At 48.8% G+C, this 25,289-nt stretch overlaps 1 protein-coding gene across 14 annotated transcripts in view; it reads right to left on the bottom strand.

Annotated features, from left to right (window-relative positions):
• Positions 1-24,667, bottom strand: part of INPP4A (inositol polyphosphate-4-phosphatase type I A) — a 153,855-nt gene extending 129,188 nt beyond the window's left edge. For 12 of the 14 annotated variants that reach the window (XM_033238940.1, XM_033238948.1, XM_033238946.1 and 9 more), the window contains exon 1: positions 24,452-24,573. The gene's annotated coding sequence lies outside the window, so the exon portion shown is untranslated. Of the gene's footprint in view, positions 1-24,451 lie in introns of all 14 variants that reach the window. The other 2 variants (XM_033238947.1, XM_033238941.1) reach the window with 2 other exon arrangements.
• Positions 24,668-25,289: the final 622 nt, after the last annotated feature.

Genomic DNA, 25,289 nt, shown 5'->3' with positions numbered 1-25,289 from the left:
AAATAAAAAATAAAATTTAGGCACAGTAGCACATTTCTGTAGTCCCAGCTACCCAGAACCCTGAGGTGGGAGGATCACTTGAGTCCAGGAGTTCAAGGCTGCAGTGAGCTATGATTACATGGCTGTACTCCAGACTAGGCAACAGAGCAAGACCCTGTCTCAATCAACCAATAAAATTGTTTTCTTTAATGAGACACTAAAATTGGTGTGTCTAAGGATCTCTCTTACTGTAAAACCTCCAAGTTTTAATATTATTTCACTAAGATTTACTCAGGGTTATTACAAGTTCAGTCAGGACACGGTCTCACTGAGTTGGAAAGTATGCTAGGCACTATCATTCATAAATAATTGTAAAACTTAGTTGTGGAACTCTACAAAGATGAGGCTGAACTTACGGCCTGTTCAACCAACAGGTTGTACTCTAAAAGCCCATTTATAAGTTATCTGGAACCCAGAGAACATTTCATTTCCTGTAAAATTACCACTAAGTTGGTACTTAAGTTCCAAGAAATAGATTACTATTAGATAGTTAATAATAGATAATGATTAGATAATAGAGAACCAGATAACAGACCATTAGATAATAGATAATTATCTATAACTAACAGGTAACTATTCAACTCATTGGCCCTTTTCTGATTTAAAATCAGAAAAATGTTATGATACAAGAAAATCAAGTGTGTTGTGTGTGCATATATAGACAAGAAACTTAAATGCAAGTGCATGTGTGGGGTGTATATGCAAAAACTCTAAGTTAAGGAAAAGAAGCTCCACATCAGGAACACAGAATTTAAATCCATGGAGGCTAAGAAGATAATTTCTGCTCAGTTCCAAGGGCAGAGGACACGAATGATACCAGGTTCACTGCACTTGTCGCCCCCACAGGTGGGCGGTGTCGCTAACATTGCTGACAGCTTCGCAGTCCTACCAGTAACATAGTAGGGGGAAAAGAGAAAGGATTTAAATGGATGGAGAGACCAAGTTAACAGTGTGATGAATAATCAGCAGATGAGGGGGACGGAGGGGCAGGTGTGGCACAGGCACAAGGGGACAATGTTTTTCCCCACCAAACATGGAAATTTAATCCTGAATGTTAGAAGTGGGGCCTCATGGGAAGTATTTGGGTCATGGGAGTGGATCCCGCATGTATACATGAATGCCCTCTCCCAACCCCCCACTCTTTGGGAGTGCACGAGTTCTCACTCCGTTGGTTCCCATAAGAGCTGGCTGTGAAAAGAGCCTGGGACACCACTACCACCACACCGCTCCCTTCCTTCCTCTCTCGCCATGCGAGCTCAGCACACGCCAGCTCCCCTTCACTTTCCACCACGCGTGGAAGCAGCCTGAGGCCTCACCAGATGCAGATGTCCAGTCTTGAACCTTCCAGCCATCAGAATTGTGAGCCAAGTAAACCTCCTTTCTTTAAAAACTAACCAGCCTCAGGTATTATTTTATAGCAGCACAAAACAGACTAAGAGAATATCTAAGAGGAAAAGTAAAAGGCCCTTTCCCGGCTACTCTAAGAAACTCAGCCTTTGGAAGCCTGGTGTAGTTATTCAGGGACTGCCTAAAAAACACACAAGTGTGTGACAAGTATTGATAAAGAAAAAGAAGAAGAGATGGAAATAAAACTGTGGGTCCCCACCAGAAAGAAGACAGACAGACATCACCACCTGTCAGTGCCCTCCTCTCTCTCCTGTGAGTTTGGCAATGGGTCTATCCCCTTCAAGGCTTACCTGGCATAACCATAAGTGAGGGTTTAATGCACAGAAAGACCCCTGAAACCTCTGCCACCAACCAGCTGGGCAACAACTCTCTGAGCTGCAATTCTCTCACTGGTAAAATGGGATGACAGACACTTATCATTTAATCCCAGAGGATTACATGAAGTGCTGCATGCACAGCAACAACACAGTCAAGTTCCAAAAACGCTGGTGACTCATCGTAATCTGTGATAGGGAATGTCTGTCACCCCTTTCAGCCAGCAGGTGCTGGTGCACAGTGAGTGCTCTATAGGGTTAGCTTAAGATTTTAAACACAACAAGGCCGGACACGGTGGCTCACACCTACAATCCCAGCATTTTGGAAGGCCGAGACAAGCAGATTGCTTGAGGTTGGGAGTTGGAGACCAACCTGAACAACATGGTGAAACCCCATCTCTACTAAAAATACAAAAATTAGCCAGGCGTGGTAGCGGGCGCCTGTAGTCCCAGCTACTCAGGAGGCTGAGGCAGGAGAATTGCTTGAATCCGGGAGACGAGCTTGCAGTGAGCAGAAATCGCGCCACTGCACTCCAGCCTGGCCAACAGAGTGACACTCCATCACAAAAGAAAAAAAAACATAACAAGAAGGTCCCTTCCTAAGCAACCTGGGGGGTGAGGTGGCGTGAGACTTGTGGCAGACAGAGCAGAGAGGAAGGGGAGAGCGCCAGAGTGAGACCCAAGCCACTGTCCGCTCAAGTACTGCGCTGAAGCCAGGGTGGAGCCAAGAGGAGAAACCACAGGTCCTCACAGGCACAGGGGCTCAGCCAGACAGAGCTGAAAAACTCTTCTTTCAAACCCATGTAACAACATAGTAAAATGACAGGGAATTATCTGTTCACCAAGTGAGTGCCCAGCAACATGACAAAATGACCCCAGAGTCAGCTACCCCAGAGTCTGGGAGAGGAAAGGACCACGGCCACCCCAGGCCTCCCCAAGCCTCAGCTTCCTCATTAAGCCCACTGTATGTGGGACAGTATAGTCCTCATCAGGCTGCTGTGAGGTATGGCAGGTCAAATCATGCCCTCTGCAAAAGAGGTTCACGTTCAAATCCTCAGAACCTATTAATGTTCCTTTACACAGCAAAGGATTTGCAGACTCAATTAAGTTTTGAATCTTGATATGAGATGATCCTAGATTATGCTGGCAGGCCCCAAATGCCATCACAAATGTCCTTATAGGAAGGCAGCAGATTTTGGAGAGAAGAGAAGGCCGTGTGACAGAAGCAGAGAGACGTGGAGTCGTGGAGAGAAGATGCCACCCTGCCAGTATGAAGACAGAGGAAGGGGCCGGCAGTCGAGGCACGCCAGCAGCCACAGAATGGATTCTGCCCGAAGTTACTGGAGAGAACACGGCCTTGCCCACAGCTTGACTCAGCCCCATGATGCTGATTCTGGACTCTGGCCTCCAGAACGGTGAGAGAATAAGTTCCTGTTGCTTTAAGCCACCGAGTTTGTTACAGCAACCACAGGAAGCTAACACAAGGGATTAAAAGGGAAGTGGATACAAAGCAATAAGCACGCTACCTGGCACATGGTAGGAACTCCAGAATCCCCATTAGTGAAAGACAGTCCCTGACATCCTCCCTGGACCACCAACCCATCCTCAAAAGCTGTGTGAAAAGCTACAACCTTGTGCTGCAATAACGAGTTCCGTACCCCCGCTCACAAAAGCTCCTGCGTCTGTATCGTCTCACTTGATTCTGTCCTAAAAAGGAGTTTCCAAGGTTGTTCAAGGACTCGCAGCTTGTCCCATATACATATAACTTTGCCACAGGCCTTGTCTTCAACACTCAGTTCAGTTAGTGAAAATATTTCACAGGATGGCCTCTGCTGATACCTCGTGGAGGGGACCCTCCAGATCCGAGGCATCCTGAGCTGCGATCAGGGCCATCTTACCTTTGCAGAAACACAGCACAAGTACTTCTCTCAGCCACAGGCCTTGCAACCGTCAAAGGAGAAGCTGCTGCTGAGTCTGACGTGGGAACTGAGAACTCTGCCCCTGTCAAGGCAGACATGGCAGAAGAAGGAGCTGGGCAGGCAAAAGAAGACACTGGCTAACACTTGACCCTCCAAAGTGCTTTTCAGCTTGACTCACGCAAAGAGGTTTCTCTCTCCCCTAAACCCCCTGCTTTTTGTTTCTTCACCCCTTGCTCTGTGCACCCCTACTCTCAATTTTCCTCCTTGAGGGGTGAGACTCAAGTGTCGAAACACACCGTGTGCAATAATTCCACTTCCTCCGTCGAGCTCGGCCTCCACCATGCAGACTCTGGGCCTCAGCTTCCCCTGGGTTCCTGCAAGGATGAGGCCCTGTGAATCTAATGGCTCTCCTGCCCTCCCCTCTGCCCCATTTTGTTTGAGAGTCAGGGCTGTGCTGTCCCAATCTTCCCCAGCCTGTGCAAGATTTGAAGACTGTGCCCTTCACCAAACCACAGCAACCCTCAGACACAAAGAGCTCAGGGTGGAGCCTCAAAACCTCAAGAGTATCTTAAAGAAAAAACGAAGAAAAAGAAGAAGCCTATTCACTTTCTAAAAGCAGCCATCTGCAGGCCCTCTGAGCTATCTTCTTTGCATCCATTCTTCTATGAGCTTCTGCCACCGCCAGGTTCACTGGGTGGAGACGTGTACCCTAAGCCAACTGACCACTGACCACTATCAGGCAGGAGACAAGGGCTGTGCACGCAGCGAGCAGAGACCGGAGGAAGAGCTGCCTCAGCATTCCTCAGCCCCTGGCACTACAGCACGCAGCAGACCCTAGGGCTAACAGCTCGCACCCCCAGACCTTCACTTGTCCATGGAGGCTCATGACTCTGATCTGCCCTAAACCCCACATGGGGGCTTGTAAGCAGTCTCACAGGCACATGCCTCTGAGCCCTCTGTGGGTGGCTGCTACTTCCTGCTCTCCTACAGACCCCAGGGCTAGCTCCACAAGTCACTTCCTTTGTGCCTGAAAACGAACTGCTGCATGAGTGACTGAGAAGGGGCAGATGTGCTCCCACTTGGTAACTTCGCATCACCCCACCTGTGACAAATGACCATGCCATATCGCAGATTCAGAAACTGAAGACCACCAATCAACATGACTCCAGAATGTATGTGCAATGCCCTGCCCAGGCTGTTCCCTTCCCTCTAAGATGCAGGGCACCTTGGTTGGAACAGCTGAAATGCCGGGAGGGCGTGGCCAGAACCAGCCTCAGCGAGACACCATGACAGCTGAAATGTAGACTTCCACACAAGCACTGGGTGTTCCTGGGCGTGGCTGTCATTAAGGTCCCTCCAGAACCATCTGCCTTTGCACCTGCAACTTGAGTTGGCCCCTTGATAGGCCAGGCGGAGGAAAGCCCAACAGAGCCAATGTACCTGAAACTGGGGTCAAAAGCGGCCTTGACAAGCCTCACTGTAGGATGCTACAGGTTAGTTTAAAATGTTTATGTGGGCCGGGCATGGTGGCTCATGTCTGTAATCCCAGCACTTTGGGAGGTGGAGGCGGGCAGATCATCTGAGGTCATGAGTTCGAGATCGTTTAGTAGAAACGAGACTATTTCTACTAAAACCCCGTTTTAGTAGAAAGGAGACCGTTTCTACTAAAAATACAAAAATTAGCTGGGTGTGATGGCACACGCCTGTAATCCCAGCCACCTGGGAGGCTGAGGCAGGAGAATGGCTTAAACCTGGGAGGTGGAGGTTGCAGTGAGCTGAGATTGCGACAGTGAGGTTCTGTCTCGAATAAAAATTTTTTAAAATTAAAAATCAAAAATAAATAAAAAATTAAAAGTCTGTGTGTTGGCCGGGCATGGTGGATCACACCAGTAATCCCAGCAGTTTGAAAGGCTGACACAGGTGGATTGCTTGAGCCCAGGAGTTCAATACCAGCCTAGGCAACGTGGCCAAACCCCCTACCTACAAAAAAAAAAAAATTTAAAAATTAGCCAGGCATGGTGACATACACCTGTAGTCCCAGCTACTCAGGAGGCTGCAGTGGGAAGATCACTTGAGCCTGGAAGGCAGAGACTGCAGTGAGCCATGATCCTGCCACTACACTCTAGCCTGGATGACAGAGTGAGACCCTGTCTCAAAAGAAAAAAAAAATTAAAATTAAAAAAATAAAAGGTCTGTGTGTAACTAGAAGGTAATACTTTATTTTATTTCATTTTATTATTTTTATCTATTTATTTTTGAGACAGAGCCTCCCTCTGTTGCCCAAGCTAAAGAGCAGTGGTGCGATCTGGGCTCACTGCAACCTCTGCCTCCCAGGTTCACACCATTCTCCTGCCTCAGACTTCTGAGTAGCTGGGACTACAGGCGCACGCCACCTCGTCTGGCTAATTTTTTGCATTTTTAGTAGAGACGGGGTTTCACCGTGTTAGCCAGGCTGGTCTCAATCTCCTGACCTCATGATCCACCCGCCTTGGCCTTCCAAGGTGCTGGGATTACAGGCGCGAGCCACCACGCCCGGCCACTAGAAGGCAATCTTTTAAACGCACACGTCTTACAAATACTATCTGACCACTGCCGGGCGCGGTGGCTCAAGCCTGTAATCCCAGCACTTTGGGAGGCCGAGACGGGCGGATCACGAGGTCAGGAGATCGAGACCATCCTGGCTAACATGGTGAAACCCCGTCTCTACTAAAAATACAAAAAAACTAGCCGGACGAGGTGGCGGGCGCCTGTGGTCCCAGCTACTCGGGAGGCTGAGGCAGGAGAATGGCGTGAACCCGGGAGGCGGAGCTTGCAGTGAGCTGAGATCCAGCCACTGCACTCCAGACCGGGCGACAGAGCAAGACTCCGTCTCAAAAAAAAAAAAAAATAAAATAAAATAAATGGGCAAAAGCTTAAAAACGTCATCTACCCCCACCCTCTTTTACCAGCTAGAATGATGCTCGATCCAGCCAGAGTCTAGGCCCAGACCTCAGAGCAACGGGGGTGCAGCTTCTTTCACTAACATATTAGTAGTACCAAAGCACGGGCTGGAAAGAGGCGAACCGGCATCCGGAGAGCACTGGTTGAAGAATCTGCAGCACAGCCTGGCAGCAGGCCAGCATGCAGCTGGACAAAGGAACCCAAAACTCCTTGTGGGCCAGTGAAACCGTCAGGAGAAGGGGCGCACAGCGAGCACGCAGCATGGCACCAGGGGTGTGGAAAACTATCTCATGTCTGCACATGCAGGCCTGCTGGCATATACACAGCATAACTCCAGGAAGACACCCAACAAGCACATGGCATTGGTGTCTTAACGGAGGGACACGGATGGCTAGAGGACAGGGTAGGAAACAGGCTTCACCACATATCCTGCTATATTTTACAATTTTTAAGCCATGAAAATGTTTGCCTATTAAAAAACAAAATATAAAATGTTATCAAACGTGTCAAACCAAGTACAGTACAGGGAGATTTTTGAGAAGTCTCCCCGAGAGACATGAGCGCACAGCTAATAAGGGGATGGAAGATTTCGAGGGGCCCTGCTCTGGGGCAGTCACCCCCGCAGGTGACAGAATCGAAGCCAGGCCCACGACTGTTGCTGGCAGTGACCGCCATGGCCTTGGCAGTGAGCGTCCTTCCTTCTTCTCTGCCTTGTCTCCTTCTACCCTGTTTGCCTCCTCTGCCACGTCACTACATCATGTGGCACAGTGAAGTCTACATTCCAAGTCAGAGTCCCAGGACCTTAGAGATGGCAGGTGGGGTGGCAGCACCATGAGCCAACCCGTCCCTGTAATCATCTCTCGCTACCAGACCACCCCCTTGCCAGCTACTGACTCGCAGGCTTGACTGTGTGTTTTTGCACCGCACCCACTGCGCAGACACCCCGCGAGGCCACGGGAAGAGCACGGCTACGGAGAAGATGGAGCCTGCCGCAGCTGCCCAGTCAGCTATTTCACACTGTAGGGAGAGCCCCTGAGACAATTAATATCGTTTCTAGAAACCAGTATTTCCGCGTTTCTTGACACCCCAATGCTTCCTCTTCCTCATGGTGTTTCAGCACAGTGCTTCATAGGTGGCTTAGAGGGGGTGCAGACGATTCTTCCCCATTGCTGGGTTTCATTTCTGTCATTTCACAGATAACAGCTCCACCCCTGACCCCATGGAGGCCAGGGGCACCCTGCCCTGTGGTCCGCATCGTGGACGTCCTGCAGCAGGACCCGCTGCCACGCTGCACTGGGTGAGCTGCGGCATCCGCAACTGTACAGGCAACAGGGAGCAGAGACAAGGAAACCAAGTCGCGGCCCACCATCCCCCAAAACTGGTGGTGAGAGCGCTGGCACTGCTGTAAGAATTACTGTGATCCAAGCAAGGCCTCTCCAGTCCATGAAAATGACTATGGAACTGCTTCTGTCATTTAAAGGAATGATACAAACAAAAAGAATGGAAGAGTCTTAAAGAGTCTGACATCCTTCAGTGTGGGATGAATGAATTCCCAAACTTTACAAAAGGCCTGAAGGGGCTCAAGCCCCTGGGTGATCTGGCCCTGCCTCTCCGGAGCCTCCTTCCTGATGCACTGCCCCAGTCCCTCCTCATTTATCTCTGAAGACCCCTGGCTTGAGCCACTGCCCTCCCTTGACACGTAACTCACCCTTCCCTGAGGCCCTGTGATGCTCCCCAAAACCCATGAGAGGAAGAGGCCACCGTTCCTGGGTGCCACTACCCTACCAGGCTTCTCTGCATCCTTTGGCACCTATAATACCACACTTGCATATGTATGTACATGTACATGCGTATGGAGAAAACTTACTTTTAAACACACACACACACACACACACACACACACACACACACACACGATGACCAAACCCGAAGGTGTGGCACCTTCTCACCCAGAGGAGCGGAAGCAGCCCTAGGTTCCAGCCACAAATGGGCTTATGTGCCAAGGACAAAAAAGGTCACTGCTGAGAACAGGCTTCTGCCTTTGACAAGCACAATGAGACAAACTGACTGTTCTGGTTTCTCCCCAAGAACTTACTGGGGCAGCAGCTGTGCAGTGGCTTCTGGTCTCACCTCCTTCTCCTCAGTGAGACTGAACCTCAACTTGACCTCAGGGAAGCAGGCTGTCTTCCCAAGACAGGCTGAGGCTTTTCTTGCTACTTTTTCACAAGGACAGACTAGCTTTGTTCATTCATTCACTCGACAAACATTGATTATATGACTATTTTGTGCCAGGCACAGTGGGGCACTCTGGAGATACAAAGAAAACTGAGCTATTGTCCCTGCCCTGAAGGACACTTAAGTCTTATGACAACCCAGATCCACGATGTTCGCAGGGTGTGTCCATAAAGAACTCCGCCAGTCTTCACACTGTGAATGCCACGGTGGGACACAAAGCCCCCGCAGCACGCAGTAAAGTGGAATCTAACACTTGAGCAACTTCTCCAGATCCTCAAGGAATTACTATTAACCAGTTGCACACCAAGGAGGAGAGGGTAAGAGGGCCTCCCACACACGGACGCAGGGGAGTCAGCCCCTCAGCACTCTGCACGCCAGCCCTCCAGGGTGTCCTGGTAGACTTTCTTACTTTCATGTTGTTTTTCCTTTTGGCTGCTTAGCAGTGACCCCCTTCCTCCCTGAACTCTACCCTCTCTTAGGCCACTCAACTAGGGTAGGGAGGGGTGGGCGGGAAACCAGGTGAGGCAATCAGAGTGCCGATTTTCCCAGGTGCAGGGACCACTGGTTTAGGGGCAAGCCCCTGGCCCAGGTCTACTCAGTGTTACTCCCTCCCCTGGGCCAGTCCAGACCTGAACCACCCATCTTGTCTCACAAGTGAGCGGCGTTCCCGAAGGACAAAGCTCTGCCTCAGCACTACGCAGTCCTGACCTGGTACCATATTCTGTGCCCCATGAATGCTCCAACCACACTGGTGGCAAATGTGGTAAAAGTCAGTCAAAATCAAGCACTTCGGGTGCCTTCGGGCGTGTGGTGGCTGCCATCCTGACAGGTGCTAGCAGGGCCGCAAGCGGTGTGCTGAAAGCCACCTCTCACAGTGCGTCACGCTTTGAGACCTTCACCTCTGCTGTACTTCTCTCCCTGCCGTGCTCCACTGATAGTGCCTTCCTCCTGAAGGTCCAGAGAGACGCCATGTGGAAATCAGAACCACTTCCCCCTGGCCACGCCTCACTCTGCATCCTCAGAGGTCCCAACACCTTTTGTTTCTCCTGGAAAAAAAAATGTGTGGCATCCCATTCATTGGGCCAGAGGCTCACCCAGGATACCAGCAGAATGCGAAAGCAAGCCCCGAAAAACACACAGACCAGCACAGCCATGACAGGGCAGGAAGGCATTTCTATGAAGTTCGGTGGCCAGCTTCCTTAAGTAAAATAGTTCACTCTCAAAGAGGAAACAAAATCTGAATGTTTTTACGGAGAAAGAACTGGCTAGCAAAACACTCTGGAAGATAATCACTAGGCTCAGGCATCACAGGCAGCAAAGATTCATCTTGGGTACCAGGATACGTGTTGTGTTCATTTGTGGCCTGTCCGTAGCCACTCCCAGGGGAGAGAAGGTGAGAAAGGGCTATTTGATGATTTTTTTTTTTTTTTTCGAGGCAGGGGCAAGCCCCTGTCACCAAGACGTGCAGCGGTACAATCATAGCTCACTGCAACTTTGAACTCCTGGGCTGAAGCTATCCTCCTGCCACAGCCTCCTGAGCAGCTGGGACTACAGATATATGTGCACCACATAATTGTGTGTGCCCCGCTAATTTTTTAATTTTTAGTAAAGATGAAGGTTCACTATGTTGCCCAGGCTCAAGTCTTTTTTAAATGTGAAGTTAGGCAGGGTGTGATGGCTCATGATTGCAATCCAAGCACTTTGGGAGGTTGAGGCAGGAGGATCACTTGAGGCCAGGCATTCCAGACCAGCCTGGGCCACAGAAAAAGACTTCACTTCTAAAAATAAAAATAAAAATAAAAATTGTTTATTTAGCTGGGCACAGTAGCATATGCCTGTAGTCCTTGCTAATTGGGAGACTGAGGTAGGAGAACCACTTGAGCTCCAGATTTTGAGGCTGCAACAAGCTATGGCTGTCTACTGCACTCCAGCCTGGGCAACACAGTGAGACCCTGTCTGTAAAATAAAAACAAAACAAAAATAAGAGTTTCTCCCTAATAGAGTCAACATTTATATAATCCTAAAAAAGCTAGCCAATCCTATTTCTAGGCCTGCCTGAGTAGCAAGCTCAAACAGCTTTAATAAACCAAACTCCTGTTTATGTCTCAAATGTTTAATTTGCAGACAAATCTAGGTTATGAGGTAAAAATAGCACCTGTTTGCATTCATGACAGTAGTCCATTAAGTTAGGTTCACCATCTACACCACAGGCTGCTAGCTGCCATGACAAACACTGGTATAGTCCTAACAGTTTACAGAAGAGCCAAACTATCATACGAAACACTGGTCAAACCCTGGGATGCCCAGTTCCCAAAGAATAACACAGCAGTTACTGCCCTGGAATTTAGTCATAGCTCACGGAATCCGGTTGTTGTTTGTTTGCTTGAGACAGGCTGGTCTCACTATACTGACCAGGCTGGTCTCAAACTCCTGGGCTCAAGCAATCCTCCGGCCCCAGTCTCCCAAGTAGCTGGGACTACAGCCTCACCAGGTGCATGCCACTATGCTCACCCAGCTAGATCTAATCCTCCTCGAAATGAGTTATATCCACTACTGCTTAAAATTCTCTTTGCTCCAGAGGGGGCTGAGGCAGGGTGGCCAGTACCCTGAGTGTCTGGGCTGGGACACACCCAGGGACATGGCCCAACAGTCAAATCCCCAATGAGAAAGGCCAATGTGTTCCCCCAGGAGAAACTGAGTGAAACTAACTTTAAAAACTGAATGTTCCTCACCGTGCAAGTTGGTACAAAGTTGTTTCCGGTGACACTGCTGTCACTGAGGTATCCTTTCCCTTTGAGCCACACGAAAACCCACCCATACAAAAGGTCCCTCACCACTTCACAACCCATCCACTGGCTTTCTTCTCTCTTTGACAAAATATATTAATTATCTAGCTTAGTAAAGACACTACACTAATTAAAGAATGATTAAATAATTAAGTTGACTCAAAACACAAAGATCTTCCTTCCTCCAGTGGAGTTATTTAACATACCATACAGTTCAAAGGCACCCTACAATAATAGTCACAAAACACGTGTTTTGAGCAATTGATGGTTGAACACTATTTGTAAGACGATTTGCACTATGGAGTACGACAAGCTTCTATTCTCATGGTCTCCGCAGTGTTTCCAGAAGGAACGGATGAGAACGAAAAACGTAAAAGTGGCTGGGTACAGTGGCTCATGCCCTGTAATCTCAGCAATTTGGGTGGCTAAGGCAGGAGGATTGCCTGAGGCCCGGAGTTCAAGACCAGCCTGGGCAACACAACAAGACCCAGTCTCTAGAAAAAATTAATATTAAAAATTAGCCAAGTGTGGTGGCACATGCATGTAGTCATTGCTACTTGGGAGGCTGAGGCAAGAGGATGCTTGAGCCCAGGAGTTCAAGGCTGCAGTGAGCTATGATCACACCACTGCACTCCAACCTGGGCAACACAGCAAGACTCTGTCTCTAAAAATAAATAAATAAAACATGTAAAAGCTTTTAGCAATGGCAACCTCCCTGTAACGTGTTCAGAGCTTCTTCTACAACTTATATAGTTGTATCTATTTGACATGTGAAGCCCTTTTCTTTTTCATCATTTTCTGCTTTAACTGATTTCAAGTCCATGTGTCCTTTTTGAAACAAGTCAGGGGCCGGGCGCGGTGGCTCAAGCCTGTAATCCCAGCACTTTGGGAGGCCGAGACGGGTGGATCACGAGGTCAGGAGATCGAGACCATCCTGGCTAACACGGTGAAACCCCGTCTCTACTAAAAAATACTAAAACTAGCTAGGCGAGGTGGCGGGCGCCTGTAGTCCCAGCTATTTGGGAGGCTGAGGCAGGAGAATGGCGAGAACCCGGGAGGCGGAGCTTGCAGTGAGCTGAGATCTGGCCACTGCACTCCAGTCCGGGCGACAGAGCGAGACTCTGTCTCAAAAAAAAAAAAAAAAAAAAAAGAAACAAGTCAGGAATGGCTAATAGGAAAGAAAGTTGTCAGAAAGAGACAGACAGTTCAGACCTGAAACAGAAGATAAGTGTGCATAAAGCATGCTAGAGTCAAGTGGTCTCCATCAGTCAAGGGGAAAACGACAAGGGCTGGTCTTACAAAAATCTGTAGTTGTACTGGGAGACTGTCTGCAAAGGGCCTCAGAAGGGGTGATGGAGAGAGGATGGAAAAACCAAGGAAAGGCACGGGACGCTCTAGCTGGACCAGGAAGAATGTGGTCTGCATGACACACAGGCAGCTTCCCTCTCCACTGACATATCCTTGGTATTCCAGGGTCTCTGACACTATGTAGTTTCTTCTTCTCTAGAAAGCTACTGCTGAATCACTGCAGAGGGGAGAGAAAGTGAAAGAATAAAAAGGCAGTATTTCCAAGGAAACAGACCAAAGAACAACTTCCCTAAATAGACACTTGTATGTGTGTGTGTCTTAGTCCAACGAGAACTAAATCAAGAACACACCACACTTCACCATGTAGCCCCTGGGCACTATCACCACTCCATTCCGCGTCAGGGAGGATGTGAGGGGGGAGGAACAAAGGAAATCACCTTCGCTAGATGAACAAGAAAAGAGGAGGGTGAGATTCAGGCATGACTTCACCAAGTCACTGGCAAGTTGGAGACAAACTACACATGAGACTGCTAGCCCTCGCATTCTACCTGAGATGGGCACAGTCTACCAGCAAGGTGCCATCCCTAAGGCCAATCCATTTACTCACTCCTCTCTTCCAAACCATAGGAGTAACAATATTTGGAAGATTCTGGGGTATCTCTTTTTTTTTTCTTTTTTTATAGAAACAGGGCCTCACTCTCTTACCCAGGCTGGAGTGCACTGGTGTGATCGTAGCTCGGTGTAGCCTCAACCTCCTGAATTCAAGTGATCCTCCCGCCTCAGCTTCCCAAGAAGTGCACTACTACACCTGGCTAATTTTTTAATTTTTAGTAGAGACAGGGTCTTGCTTTGTTGCTCAGGCTGGTCTGAATTGCTGGGCTCAAGCGATCCTCCTACCTTGGCCTCCCAAAGTGCTGGGATCACTGGCCTGAGACACCTTACCCAGCCTATCTTGACATTTCTTGGCACGTAGCCCTATTTTAAAATAGTGGGCTCTGTCAAACATACCATTTTATTGCCATTTGATTATCACCCAATTACGTAATGTGATCATTTCATGTAACATTTGTATACACAGAGAACAAAGAATGAATAAGAAATGTGAAAACACTCAACATTTCAGCTCGTACAATCATTAGTCCTTCCATTCCTTATAAAAACAGTGTCAGTAGAAGGCTCAGTTGGGTCAGTGACCAGCTGACTGAGAGTTTAGGGAGTGCCAGCCCTCCACTTCCTTCTCCCACCCCCACCCCCACCCCCACCCCCACCCCCTTCTCCTCTGAACTTCGCTGGATGTCCCTGCCTCTCAGCACCTCCCTCTTCTGTGACATTTCCCCTGAAGGGTGCCCTGAGCAGGAGTCAACAATAGGGTATACTCCAGCCCTTTGAGCACACGTGAAAAATAAGAGTACTGTGGGGAAAACAGAGTTACCAAGACTTTCAAGTGGAGCGGGGGTAGAAACATTCATGTCTGCACTGATCCAGTGCACTGCGGTTCACAGCCATCTCCCACGTACATTATCAATCCCCGCCACCCTCCCGTGAGACCAGCACCCTCCCCATTTTACAGATGAGAAAGCTGACTTGGATTCACATCCAGCACTTTCTACCTACAATCCAACTTGCCCCTTCCCCAAAACAACAAGTACAAACATGCCAAGGCCATCACTACATAAGCTTTGTGATACAAACCAGACTAGAGCCTGCGTTAAATAATGGGGATCATGGTTGACCCGAAGCCAGCCTTGGGAACTGTCCTGACAGTGTTAAGGCACAAAGGATTCCAGCGGGGAGTCACAAGCAGCAATGCTTTCACTGGGGTCAGCCCCAAACAAGGAGACTCTCTCTCTCTTATGGAGAAATATGCTGATACACCTGTTAGGTAAAGGACCCATCTGGCAACCAGAGTTAATTTTTTTCTTTTTTTTTTTGAGAGGGAGTTTTGCCCTGTCACCCAGCCTGGAGTGAAGTGGTGTGATCTCAGCTCACTGCAACCTCCACCTCCTGGGTTCAGGTGATTCTCCTGCCTCAGCCTCCCAAGTAGCTGGGACTACAGGTGTGCACCACCATACCCAGCTAATTTTTGTATTTTTAGTAGAGATGGGTTTTCACTATGTTGGCCAGGCTGGTCTTGAACTCCTGACCTCAGGTGATCAACACACTCCCTGCCACCATCTCCCCTGTCTTTCAGGGTGGCCGTGCAGAGGCCTCCTCATCAGGAGGATCCGGCCCAGACGACTTAACGCCATGAACAATATGCCAGAGCAGGACAAGGCCCAGGGCTTTGTGCCTGCTCCTCATGCCCCCAGCTCCACTCCCACTGGCCCGCACCACTGAAGGTCTCCTCTGGTTTTAGGTCAGTGGTTCTCGATCTATGGCGAGTCACAGACCACCAGGTTCTGACAAAAGCCACAGGCCCCAGGCCCAGGAAAAGACCCCAAGTGTATACATATCCAGCATAGGCCCCGCCTTCCTACAGGTTAGGACCCGCTGCACTCAGCCCTAGGCTTTGACACATCTTTACCAAAACCCACTGTAAGAAACAGTCACACCATCACAATACCCCAAATACACTACATGTCAATAACTACATGTTTCACCAAAAAAGGGTTATCCTTCCCATAGGAAATGTACTTGGATATTTGATATTTCAGAAAAGCTTTTTAATGCTAGTTACAACCTCAAATTGATTTCATGAACCACTGCATTTTGAAACGTGCCGTGTGGACCCTTCTCTAGCCTGTTTCCTCCTCAGGTGCCCTTCCTTCCTCAATAATTAGTGCAAATGTGGTTAGAGCCCAGTACAAGACTACCCTTAAAAGTTATTTTTATGTATTAAGATGAATCTTTAAAGCTGAAAGTCCAGAAATATCTCAATTCTTTAGTTTCAGGAAAAATTCAGAAAAGTGGGTCATTGTGATCTCACAAATTACACCACGGAGGTGGCTATTTATTTCACCCAAACATCAAGTTGGAGTTGTACCTGCAAAACAGGGGACAGAACACAGGTAAAAACCACCACTGAAAGTAATCACTTGGGCTGTCTCCGGGCCAATTCCCTAAATATTTCTCAAGCACCTACTAACTGCACTGCTCTTTTTTTCTAGCTGAGCAAGGAGTAGCAACGTAGGCAGCCCCTACACAAATGAACACACTTCAGGAATGGCTTCAGAAGATGAGTCATAATAGCCCATGGGGACTCTCGGCACCAGCCCGCTGGACGCCATCCCTGCTAGGCCAGGACGGACCTGGAGCTGGGGTGTTACTGAGGTTGCCTCCGTTAGCACCGAGTCATACAGGGAGAGTACAGGCCACACTTGGAGGAACTGACAAGCTTCACGCAAGGGGGCTGAGAAACTTACATGGGTGGACAAGCTGGCGAATGGGGGGCAGGGGAAGGACTCAGGAGAGCAAAGCGGCCCTCAGGGCCTTACACATGGCTAGTTCACACTGTGGGCTGGCCACCCACCATCCACTCTTCCTTCCTGCCATTCCAGGACCTAACCTCCTCCCCGGTCCTCAGGAAGTCAGCTCTGTCTCCAACTGGGGAGTGGGGGAAGTCTTGATGAAACTAAAAGAGCTGCTCTCCAATGTGACCTTGCATCAGAATCACCTGGGAGTCTTCTCAAAGCACAGCTTTCTGGGCCCCATCCCAGAGTTTCTGAGTCAGTGGGTGGGGTGGGATCCATGAATCTCCAGTTCTAACAAGTTCTCAGGTGATGCTGATGCTACTGGTCTGAGGACCACACCTGGAGGACCACCAGCCTAAGCCAATCAGCACACAGCACTCTCAACAGCCTCACGTTGCTGGTCCAGGGAAGGCCCCGTGACCCTCTGCTCTCACAGGCCAGAGGGAAGGACTGGTAGATACGGGCTGGGGAATCAGCTGGTTGGTCTCCTTTCCTGCTCCTGCTGGACAGGAACAAGGAAGCATGCAGTCCCACTGCCCCTAACGACCATCTCAGAATCATGAGGAGACTAACCCCCTAGGATGAAACCGGCAGTGACGGCTGCACAGAAGAGCAGAATTAAGGTCCTTGATGCAACTGCGACATGCTGATGGAGACTCCAGTTCTCTGAGATAATAAATGCCACTGTTGGCAGCCAAAAGCATCCCAACGGACACACCCCATAATCCAGCGAAAAGCTTGAACTGGGCATCCCTATTTCCTAGGAGGGCCCTGTTCCCCAGAAACAACCACTTGCCTAAACACTTCCTTCACATTCCCAGAGTTCATACACTTAGGTCATCCTTCTTGAAAATTCAAATTAATTGGTGTGAGAATACACCATTTAGAAATGCAAGCAACACGAGAGAGGGAAAGAAGGCTGTTCAATATGCTAGGGTGAATTAATAATAGACAGCTTTCATAATAGCAGCTGATGCCACCTGCGTGAGGGCTATGGGAGGCGCAGGAAAGGAGGTTTTCAGGAGACATCAGAATACCACCTGGTGAGGTGCAACAAGAGAGGCGCTGCAGCAACCGGAGGTCAGAACTACCAGGTGTCTCAGGGAAAGGGCTCTAGGAGGATCCCAGGACCGGGGCTGGAAGCGAGTAAACACTTTCCTCTTCCAGTGGTCCCCACCCTTCCTCCTGGACACCAGAGGACATCCTGTCTTCCTGACCCTATTCCAGAAAATTGACCTGACCAGAGCATGATCCCCACCACCACCCCCACCATATACATTTGTTTACTGTGCCTAAGTCCTTCACCAGATGAGCCTCACTGAACAAGTTCCATACTAAAAGACCAGCAGTCTTATACATACTCCAGGTTAGGGCTGTGGGCAAATCCAGAGGCCAGCTAGGCTGGCTTGCAGGCATGGGTCTGACAGCCTGATAAGGCATGACGAAGGGAGGTGTAAAGACCAGAAAGAGGAGACATGCACACCGCACCCAGGACCCTGGCTTTCCAATACCAGACAGGCTATGATGCAAGGGACAACTAAGTCCGGATGCAGTGGCTCACACCTGTAATCCCAGCACTTTGGAAGGCTGAGGCAGGTGGATTACCTGAGGTGAGGAGCTCGAGACCAGCCTGGCCAACATGGTGAAACCCTGTCTCTACTAAAAATACAAAATTAGCTGGATGTGGTGGCGCATGCCTGTAATCTCAGCTACTCGGGAGGGTGAGGCAGGAGGATTGCTTGAACCCAGGGGGCGGAGGTTGCAATGAGCCAAGATGGTACCACTGTACTCTACCCTGGGCGACAGAGTGAGACTCTATCTCAAAAAAAGAGAGAGATAACTAAGAGATTAAATCCACAGAGGAAAGGCTGATCTAATTCCAAGCTCCGCCAGCCACCCACACTCTGTATATGAACCTATTGTACCACTTCCATTCTGCACACTTCTGAGGCACCAGGATTAACTGTTAATTCATTTAATCTCCCACCAGGCCTCTGGGGCTGCTACTACCATCAGCCCAGTTTTGTGGATGAGATAACTGAGGCACAGAAAGATTAAGCCCCTTGCCCAAAGTCACACAGCTAGCTGGATGCTCACAGAAAGTGCAGCGCCAGAGTCCACCATAGTTCTAGGGATAAAATAAGGGTTTTGAAAGATGTGCATGTGTGTATGCTCAGCAAAAAGGGCTGTGTAAAAGAAAAGTCCTGATTTATAAACCAAAATACTGAAAATAGAAATTGTTGATACCAGCAAGTCCAGGTAATCAATTTGTATCCTTACAATGAAAAGCATTTATTTTTTAATCCTGTCAAGGAAGTTAGGTGATATAACTGGGTTTTCATCCCAGTTGAGCCTCTTTTAACTCCCCTCAGGAGGGTGTCCTGACCACTCTTCAACACCACAGCTCACCTTCGGACAGAACCTCCCACAGGATGTCCAGGGAGGCCTGGCATGCAGGGGGTACTCGGAAAAGCTTGGGTTCCTTGGCATTTAGGACTTTAAAAAAAAAAAAAAAGCATCACACTTTAAAAAGCATTCTAAAGCTGCCAAGAATAAAATTCAAAGTTACAGTAACTTTCACAATCTAGTAAGATAAGGAAAAACAGCCCAATAAGAAAAAATGAACAAAGGATATAAACAGGTAATTCATTAGAAGTTAAAATATACATTAACAAGAAAAGGTATCCGATATTTTTGGTAATTTGGGAAATGTCATTAAAACAATACTGTCTTCCTTGCCCATTAGATTGCCAAAATTGACAAGACTTATTCTCTTAAATGGTGGCCGAGTTAAAGGGAAACACAGTTTCACAGCCTAATAGAAGGAGTACACATTTAAAAAGCAAGCCACAGAAAATTGTGTGGAATGTGACTACATTTATGTTTACAATGAGAGCATCCATCCCCTGAGAAGGTCTACAATCAATGACACCTCAGTAGTAACAGGCAGGCTTAGTGCCTACATCTCGGGGTTTTTTGTTGTTGTTGTTGTTTTTTTTTTTTTTTTTTTTTTTTTTTGAGACAGAGTCTCGCTCTGTCTCCCAGGCTGGAGTGCAGTGGCGCGATCTTGGCTCACTGCAAGTTCCGCCTCCCGGGTTCATGCCATTCTCCTGCCTCAGCCTCCCGAGTAGCTGAGACTACAGGCACCCCCCACACCCGGCTAAGTTTTTGTATTTTTAGTAGAGACGGGGTTTTACCATGTTAACCAGGATGGTCTCGATCTCCTAACCTTGTGATCCACCCACCTCAGCTTCCCAAAATGCTGGGATTACAGGCGTGAACCATCGCGCCCGACCGTCTCGGTTTTTAATACTGTTCTCCACTAAAGGAAACCAGGACTCTTTGGAGAAACGGTTGATTCCAGGGCTGGGACAAGGAAAGTAGAGGCTGAGTCTCGAAGATTTTGTGCCAGGAAGAAAAGTCCTCGAAGAATGATGAGCATGTGTCAAAAGGACACAAAAGCCAGACTGAAGGGGCTCCCACTGGCCAAATCTAGGATAATTTGAGCAATAAAATGCATCATGGGAGCAATGGACTCTAATCTATTGAATAAAGCAAGAATTCCTGAGTCCAGCGATGCAAATCAAAAAATAAATAATAGAGAAAGGAAGGTTCTTCCTCTCAGTACAATTCCAACCAATAAATATAGAAGGAACTATGAAACTAGAAAATCATCATCTGCCAACTCTCTTAATAATTGACTCGGGTAAGAAACATCAATGGATTCTGAAACTAGTCAGTAATTGTATGAGAAGTAACAGTATATTTACATAGTCTCAAATTCTCTTCCTTTGAGACACAGATTAACTACAAAGGGAAAAATGGTAACTTTTTTTTTTTTTTTTTTTTTTTGAGACGGAGTCTGGCTCTGTCGCCCAGGCTGGAGTGCAGTGGCCGGATCTCAGCTCACTGCAAGCTCCACCTCCTGGGTTTTACGCCATTCTCCTGCCTCAGCCTCCCGAGTAGCTGGGACTATAGGCACCCGCCATCTCGCCCGGTTAGTTTTTTGTATTTTTTAGTAGAGACGGGGTTTCACCATGTAGGCCAGGATGGTCTCGATCTCCTGACCTCGTGATCCACCCGTCTCAGCCTCCCAAAGTGCTGGGATTACAAAAATGGTAACTTTTCCATGAGATAGACACCACCTTAATTCAAGGCCAGAGAAGGGGAAAATCACAGCATATGCCTCCTGATGGGGCACTAAGAAGGCTGCAGCATCAGTCGGGCACAGTGGCTCATGCCTATAAACTCAGCACTGTAGTAGGCCCACGCAGGAGGATGGCGAGACTAGGAGTCTGAGACCAGCCCGAGCAACACAGTGTGAGATCCTGTACCTGTAAAATATTTAAAAATTGGCCGGGTGCAATGGCACACACCTATAATCCCAGCTACTCAGGAGGCTGAGGCAGAAGGATCACTGAGTGGAGGAGGTCCAAGCTGTAGTGAGCTACGATGGCACCACTGCACTCCAGCCTGGGCAACCAAGGGAGACCCTCTCTCTTTAAGACAAAAAAAAAAAGAGAGAGAGAGAGAGAAGAGAAGACTGTGACTGCTTCAACCCTGTGCTACTCCCGCCAGAAGTGCAAAACCTGAATCTAATCATGAAACCACAGGAAACCCAATTGAGGGCATTATCTTAAAAAGTCAGTAGTCTTCAAATATGTCTATGCTATGAAATACAAAAGAAAGACTTGATAACTGTTTCAGATTAAAGGACACTATAGAGACAGAAAAACCTAATGCAAAACAGATGATCTAGGATTTTCTTTTGCTATAAAGGGCATTATTGAAGCAACTGACAAAATCTCAATACGACCTCTACACTAAATAGTGTTGTATCAACCTTAATTTCCTGATTTTTTTTCTTTTTTTGAGACAGAGTCTCACTCTGTTGCCCAGGTTAGAGTGCAGTGGCATGATCTTGGCTCACTGCAACTTCCACCTCCTGAGTTCAAGAGATTTTCATGCCTTAGCCTCCCAAGTAGCTGGGACTGTCACTATACCCAGCTAATTTTTGTATTTTTAGTAGAGACAGGATTTCGTCATGTTGGCCAGGCTGTTCTCAAAATCCTGGCCTCAAGTGATCCTCCCGCCTCAGTCTCCCAAATTGCTGGGATTACAGGCATGAGCCACTGTGCCTGGCCATGATTTTTTTTTTTTTTTTTTTTTTTGGAGATGGAGTCTCGCTCTGTTGCCGGGGCTGGAGTACAATGGTGTGATCTCTGCTTACTACAAGCTCCGCCTCCCGGTTCACACCATTCTCCTGCCTCAGCCTCCCAAGTAGCTGGGACTACAGGCGCCACCACCACGCCCACCTAATTTTTTGTATTTTTAGTAGAGACGGGGTTTCACTATGTTAGCCAGGATGGTCTCGATCTCCTGACCTTGTGATCCGCCTGCCTCAGCCTCCCAAAGTGCTGGGATTACTGTTGTTATGAATATCCTTGTTTTTCGGGAAATACACGGTGCAGCATTTAGAGGTAAAAGGGCCTCAAGCCTGCAACTTACTTCTAAGTAGTTCAGAAAAAAGTAGTAACACATAGGAATACAAGAGAATGATAAAGCAATGTAACAGAATGTCCACATTTGGAGAATCTAAGAAACCTTTGGCTTATTCTTGCAACTTTTCTGTAAGTCTAAAACTATATCAAAATACTAAAAAAAAAAAAAAAAAATAGAGAACATGTGCATATGAACAGAAATACAGGTAAATTCCCTGAGATTAGCTTCCTGATGGCATTTTCCTTAAAACAGAGAGAGAAAATGAAGCAAGCATGCATGGGTGTTAATATTGGTCTCCTCAAAATATGTTTTCCTCACAGAGCTTCTGTTTTAGGACACTGAAAAAAAAAGCCATTTCGAAGGCTCTCTCAAGACCAGCTCATTAATCAAGTTCTACAGAAGTGCCAACATAATCAAGCCTTTTTCACTGCAGATTTGTGCTATTTTTTTTTTCAGTGAAAGTCAAAGCCTCCTGACACCACGAGCGGTTGATGATGTTGTGGCAACCTTTCTGGATTACTAAGCTTTTCATTTAAAAGGAGCTTTTCATTTAAAAACGAAAACAGGATGAAACAGTCTTGGTGGAAAGCCTCCCCCTCCACTCTGCCTCACTGAATTCTGGAGATGTTAAGCCCTGGGCTGGGGATCCAGTGGGTCTGTTGGTCCCACACCGCCTTCAGGTCCATTCCTGTGTGCATGTGAAGAGATGCTGGCTGAGAACGCTCCCTCTTAGGCAGGCAGCTAGTTAAAGGGACTTGCAGGGCTGACAGTTCTCTGTCACACACATCCCATTTTTCTAGTGCTCTACAGTTTACAAAAAGCTCTCATGTGTATTATTTCATCCTTTCCTTAAAGTGATTAAAAAAAAAAAAGGCTGATATCCGGTTCAACAGCAATACTACAAAATACCCAGTTTTGAAAACAGGGACGCACTGTAACATCTGCCCTTGGCTCTGAATCTAGTTGGGAAACAAGACTTACCCAAGCAGATAAACACCTTGAGACAGAAAACTCTAAATGAAGAAAGGTGCTACATGATGAGTAAGGTGGCCAGGTAAGTAGACTAATTCTACAAGGAGCTCAGTAGAAATACAATGTTTCTTTCTCTTTGAATTTGTCCACATCCATTTCTTTAAGCCTTATCTTCAAGCCAGACTCTACCCAGTAATTCTGGCTTCACAGGCGTGTTTACAAGACATCACAGGGAATGAGGCACTGGGAGGCCTGTTCACATGCAACGCCACCCCTGGGACGGACAGCATCAAGGTCTCCTGGCACCACTTCTCCAACAGACCAACCACACTGTGCTTCTCACATGGGCCCCATCATTCTTTCTTCAAAGAAAACAGCAAATTAGCAGTTGACACTTCAGCAAAGAACCCCCGAAACAAATGCCCTCGCCCAGATCCAAAAACAAAATTTTCGTTACAGAAAGCGTGGTTTCAACCAAAGAAAAATTAGCAATTCTACGTGCACCGGCCAACGCCAACAGCAGCTAGATTCCAAAACAAACAGCAAAAAAGGCTCTGCTCTCATCTTTTAGAGACAAGAACCAGAGTCAGCAAGCGGCAGAACCATGATTCACACCGTAGTCAACCCACTCTGTCCTCAACCCCACTGGCTTCCCCATGGTCCACACAACCCACTGTGAACAGATGAACCAGGCAGAATTTCTCTGCAACACCCAAATCGCCACCTCACCCCCATTCCCTTGGTTTAAATGCCCTGAGGGGCAGGTGACAAATCAAATTCCACTCTTAGGCAGCTTCCCAGCACAAGACACATTCCGTGGCAAAGCCAAAGAGAAGATGGGCCCTACCAGCTATAGGTCTTTCTCACCCAGAGGAAAATTTTCATGGTCTGTCATTATGGATGAACTCGGGGCAGGAAGGCCCCATCATTATGTAATGTCAGAGGGCAGGCGACAGGGGGAGGGAAGCGAGACCATCAACACTCCCTTCCTTCGCCCACAAAGACACAAATTTACCTCTGACATTTTGAATGTCTGTCTTCTGGGGCCTACCCATTCCTGGCCAAGAGACTGCCACAGATCCCTGCACATTTCTCAGGCCTCCATTAATTGACTAGCAAAGCCAGAGAGAAATAAAACACAGAAAGCAAAGATGCCAGAAATGTTGTCGGGGTCTAAGGGCGCAGAAAAGGGAGGAGTTTCGAGGATGGAGACCAGATTTCCTACACGGAGATGCATGTTTACTTTCACCCGGTGATGTTTTCACCCAAAACACGGCAAGGCCTCCGGCGTCAGGAGCCCGTAGACCCAGCCCCGGAGCCGCACCGGGCAGGCGCCGCGACTGCATCCCGCGGCCCCACGCCCGCTCGGCACCCGGCTCCCTGCCGGGGCGGCCGCGTCTTCACGGGGCTCGGGGTCGGCCGGGCTCGGATTGTTCTCAAAAGACGGCACCGCAGGCGGACCACTGGCACCGCTAGGCAGTGCAATTTCCATGAAAACCGCGGGCGCCGTCCCCGTCCGGCCCAGCAGGGACCGGGACGCGCCCCCGCGCCGGCTGTCAGTCCCCGGCCCCGGCCCCCGCGGCGGCCGCGTCGCCTCCCGCCCGGCCCGACCCACCTACCTGGCGCTCCCCGGCCCCCGGCGCCAGCCGCCCCGCTGTCCCGCCGGGTCGCGCGCCGGAGCCCCGCAGCAGCAGCGCCGCCGCCTGGTTGTGAAGTCGCGGGCTGCGGGCCCGGCCTCAGGTGCTGGTTCTCCCGCCCCGGCCCGCGGAGCCAGACCCGGCGGCGAACCAGCCGCTAACCCTCCACGCTCGCCGCAGCCCCAGCCGCCGCCGCTCTAGACGCCGGGCGCAGCCCCGCCCTGACCCCACCCCCTCGCCGCGCATGCGCGCTGAGGCCCGGCCCGCGCCCTCGACCCCGCCCCGCGACCAGTCCGAGCTGGGTCCGCCCCCTGAGGCCACAGGGCCGGTGACCGAGCTGCTCGCGTCAATTCCTACTGCTGGGTTCCCACAGGATCCCACCCTATCCTGTGACTGCTACACCTGCAAGGAGTTCTTGAACTTCTGGACTTGACTCAACGATGGCACCTTCACCCTGTCATCCACTGAGGCTTCTGAGGCCCTGACGGATCCCCAAGGGAAGGTTTCCTGGAGGAGCCGCGACCCGGGGGTGCGACCCCAACCCTTTGACCTCCAGACAAGAGCACTTCCTGAAGTGCAGACGTACTCACTTCCCAGGAGATGTTTAGGAAACTGAACATTCCAACCAGAGACAAGCAAAAAACTAAAATCTTAATTCTTTGAAAATACAGACTTGCAAAAAGAAGAAAATTGCTAACTTTTAAGTGTATGTCCTTCCAGACCTGTTCCGGCCTGTGTGCATATAAGTGTGCACTCACAGACTTGCAGCAGCATCAGTCCTTACACTTGGCCCCAAGTTTCTATTTTGCCATAGACAAAA

The sequence above is a fragment of the Trachypithecus francoisi genome, unplaced genomic scaffold (genome assembly GCF_009764315.1).
Source record: "Trachypithecus francoisi isolate TF-2019V2 unplaced genomic scaffold, Tfra_2.0 Lachesis_group17, whole genome shotgun sequence".
Classification (NCBI taxonomy): Eukaryota; Metazoa; Chordata; class Mammalia; order Primates; family Cercopithecidae; genus Trachypithecus; species Trachypithecus francoisi.
Note: the sequence above shows the minus strand (reverse complement) of the source record. Positions and strands in the feature narration are given on the sequence as shown.